Raw genomic sequence first — 4,370 nt, 5'->3', positions numbered from 1 at the left:
GTTGAGGCGCTGCACCAGTCGGTGTGTTGCTGTATCGTAGGGATATCATAGTGTACTTTACCTGCGATCAGGCACATTCACGGGCGGTGATGAACCTGTCTTCATCAGTATGGAAGCACATGCCAACCTTCTCGTTGACAGGGGATCTGTTACAGCCCTTTCCACTGATTGTGTCTCTTGGTCGTGTTGGGCAAGCACCAAGGGACCAGCTCCACTGATTGCCCCATGGATAGCTTCACCTGTACCCAGACCATGAGAATTAGCTAGTATTCCTATATCACATGGTTGCCAACAAGGTGGTAGAGAGCAGTAGAGAATGTGAATGAAATGACAGAATGTTACCTTCTGGTTTGGGAGGTCATGCCAGTCACATCTGATTGGCGTTGATAGCTTGCTTGTGCTGTATCCCTCGTGCGTAGGGGAGGGGGGGTGGTATGGCGTTCCTAATCTGCCTGTGCTTCCTCTGGATGTTGCCGACAAAATGGTAGCCATCAGGGAAGCCCTGAAAGCACACGCGCATTCATGTCATGTCATGTCATGTCATGCCATGGGACTGAATGAGAAATCTTCAGAAATATGGCAATTGTTTCGGTTCATGGCATCCTGCATTAGAATGGAGGTTAAGCCAGACAATAGATGAGCAATTGTGCTTGCACGTGCACAGAACTATCTATGAACAATGCTATCTAATCCCGATAAAATAGCTCAGACTACTGTAGTAGACTGCAAACTATGCTTCATTGCAGTCAAATGTACTCCCTCCGTCCGGAAATACTTGTCATCAAAATAGATAAAAAAAGATGTATCTAGACGTATTTTAGTTTTAGATGCATCCCTTTTTATCCATTTTGATGACAAGTATTTTCGGACGGAGGGAGTAATTGTTAAGGTACCAGTGGGTGGTATTACTGTATATATACTACAGTCTATGCTGTAGCATTTCTAGGCGTATGTTGATAGGGATATCAGCAGGTGTAGTTTAGCTGGGATTGGGCACGTTCACGAATGGTGATGATCCTGTCTTAATCAGGGTGGAAGCACATGCCGACCTTGCCCATTGGCTAGGGATCTGTTAGACTGTTACAGATGTAAGGCCTCCCAGTCCAACCTGCCGTACATGCCTTTCCACTGATTATGTCTCTTGGTCGTGTTGGGCAAGTCCAAGTGTCAACTTCATCGATTGCCATGTGGATAGCTTCACCTGTAGAATCCACATCATTAAAATTAGCTAGTTTCATCACATGGCTACCAACGAGGTAGTAGAAAGCAGCAAAAATTGTGAATAAATGGCAGAAAGCTACCTTCTGGTCTGGGAGCTCATGCCAGTCACAGCCAGGGTGCTTTGGTATGTGCTTGCACATTATGAGATTCAGTTCGTTCATCTCTTTAGATATGTATGTGGTCACCCAGCGAAAGCGCGTCGCCTCGGATCTTCTTCAGGAACCAAGAGACAGGTTCGCCTCCGTATTACAGCACACAAGGGGCAACACTCAGCTTGCACAGATCAAGCAAGAACATTGACATAAGAAAACTGGAGTAGGATATGCACCTGTATTGTTGTTTTGCTGGCACCATTCTCCACCTGTGGTAGATCACCAATTGTATCCCCGACTGTTGTAGAGCAGAAAGGAGCCCCTCAGGCTGTGCTCTTGGCAGCTGCATAGTAGGAGTACATCAGTACTTGCCTTCTGGTAGAGTGATTTTCAGCTCAGGGCTAGCTAAGACGTGCATCGGTTCAAGCCAATCAGGAAGAGTCTCACCAGGTGCAGCAGCCCAGATGAATGCCCTTTTCCTAGACTGTGCGCCATAAGCACCTGCCTAAGATCCCGAATCGAGCCTGTGCAACACCATAAGCATCAGAACATATGAAAGCGAAGGAATGTCATATCACAAGTACAAACAAACAGAAAGCAAAGGAACTTTATTTCATTCAACAAAGGCTTGACCTTCAGACTGACACTAGCATCACCATATCACAAGTATCTAGAAGAAAGAACATAGGGCAGAAACACTCCGCAAAGGACAGGAATGCAAGTTTGCTCCATGGACTTTCACTGAATCTGTTTATCCCAGAAAACCCAAGAAAACATGCACAGCGTGTCAAGCAGCGGCACGGAAGATCAAACAAAGCATCAAGCATTCTCCTGGTATGTATGTGAAACAACTGATCTGGCATGGAGGGCAACCATCGATGAATTCTACTTCACCTGGCAAAGGGAGATTCTTAATCTTCTCGTCTGAAAGCTTAGCTGCTTGCTCAACAGCCTCAGTAGTCGAGATGCAATCACCAACATCATCGCATTATTGCTCTGCCAAAGGCCATTAGTCACAATTGAGTTGGAGACGCAGGACTGCAGGAGTAACTGGTTAACCCAAAGAGGAAAAGGAAATGCATACTTCAGAATAGCAATGCAGTTCTCCACAAATACTGCAGCTTCTGGATGATTGTCACCAAATGCTTGTCCAACAGGTTCTTCATGTTGAATTTGCCCATTTTGTACGTGATGCACCTGTAGAGTTAAATGATCAGAAAGTATGTGGAGGCCAAAGCCTTCCATCTACCGAAATGCACAAGCATGATGTATCTCCAAAAAAACATGCAAATGAAAATACATTACCAGATAGCTGCAGCCCAGCAAACAAACCTCCACGGCCAGCAAAAATATGAAGGGTTGCAAGACAGTTCTCTGGCACTAATGTGTCCTATTTTTCTGAACCAGCTTGATCATCATCACAGATATGTTTGCCTTTTGTTCTTCGAAGCAGGCGCCTTCCTTGTTAGGGTCATGAGCTTAACATTGGTACGTAGCTAGTTCAAAGATAAGACAAGCTCAGTCAACTATCTGAAGAGGTTTCTCAACAAAATAAACACAAAGTAATTTGGCAGATCAAAAACTGAATTTAGCAATATCTAACCTGCTTGAGAGCTCCAGTATCATGGATCATATAAGTGTTCGCAGTCAGTAATGTTCGCAGTAAAAGGCATGCTCAACCACTACTGGAAGATTTGAATTAGGAAGGTCTTTTTTTTTGTAACCTCACATTTTCCTTCTACCGTCACCACAGGCACACTCACGATATCTTCACTGTAGTATACCTGGATCAAACAACAAAAACATAAATATTAAAGACCAAAGGTACAAGAAAAGTTTTTTGTGGAATCATATGCGCACGCCGATACTGATATGGATCAACAATGATGCAGTGAATATTAGACCTTAAACAATAGGGCAAAGTGATAAACCTCTCTAATGACTGAAGAGTAAGCTTTTGCTGATGAAATGTCGTCGGGCCTGGATAGCCTTCTTAGACTGACTTTGGTTGATTCTGGATTAGATTTCTTAGACTCAGGAGCACAGATACTCTGCAACTGGAATATTACATTAGCCCTCAGGCCCACATTTCTTCCAGCCTTGTAAGTCCCATGACCCTCCACTTGAGAGAAAAACTCAGGTTTGATATACAGAAAGTCATGAACGCTGTATGTAAAATTCTTGAAGACAAAGCTGGTCTCTGATAGTATTTTGAATTCATAACCAACCGATTCTCGCGCTTCACAAGAACTACAAGTGCCAGCTCCAGCGCTTGCCTCTCGGCTTCATCTTAGTGTAACATTCTTGAAGACAAATCTGGTCTCTGATAGTATTTTTCTGTTAAATTCCACGCTTGCCTCTAGGTTTCATCATCTTCCACTCTTCCTCTTGCTGCAACAGTCTTGCTAATTTCTCATCTTCACCTCATTCTGCGTCACCTCCTTACACTGCATATCCTTGATCATCAAAGTTCCAATTGTGGTCGTAGCTCGCAACATGCTGAATTCCACCCTGGATTTACACTCATTTCATAGTGCAACAAGAAAGGGCAGCGCGGACAGTCTCTCATCATCAGTGTTTGATGTATGATCTAATGCAGTAAGTTGGGTGTGTATGAACTCACCAATTGAGACCACAAAGTCCTTGCTCAGTGTTCCATTGAAACCTCTGTTAGAACTAATGGAACACACAGCACTAGCAAGCAATTCTTCCAGGCCTAACAAAGGATTTCCGCCAACTGATCTAACTGGGCCAGCGACAAAAACCCTCCCCTCCCTAGGGTTCCCACCCCCGCCGCCGCCGGCGACCCCGCTCCCCCGCTGGCGCCGGCCGCCGGGCGCGCGCCTCCCGGCCCGCCCCGCTCCCCTCCCCCTCTCCCCTTCCCCCTCTCCTCCCCTCTCCTCCAGCGGCGCGCCCGCGCGCGCCCGGGGGGGCCCTGTGGCCGCGGCCCTCGGCCCCGTCTCGCTCCCCTCCCCCCCCGCCGTCGCCGGCGCGCTTCGTCGGGCAAAGCCCGGCGGGCGAGGCGGCGGCGGGGCCCTCCTTCCCCGTCCGCTTGAG

At 46.8% G+C, this 4,370-nt stretch overlaps 1 pseudogene; it reads right to left on the bottom strand.

The window, feature by feature from the left end:
- Positions 1-359: 359 nt before the first annotated feature.
- LOC123158438 (DNA (cytosine-5)-methyltransferase 1A-like) lies at positions 360-3,811 on the bottom strand (annotated as a pseudogene).
- Positions 3,812-4,370: the final 559 nt, after the last annotated feature.

The sequence above is a fragment of the Triticum aestivum genome, chromosome 7B (assembly GCF_018294505.1).
Source record: "Triticum aestivum cultivar Chinese Spring chromosome 7B, IWGSC CS RefSeq v2.1, whole genome shotgun sequence".
Taxonomy (NCBI): domain Eukaryota; kingdom Viridiplantae; phylum Streptophyta; class Magnoliopsida; order Poales; family Poaceae; genus Triticum; species Triticum aestivum.
This window is presented reverse-complemented; position numbering and strand designations above follow the sequence as displayed.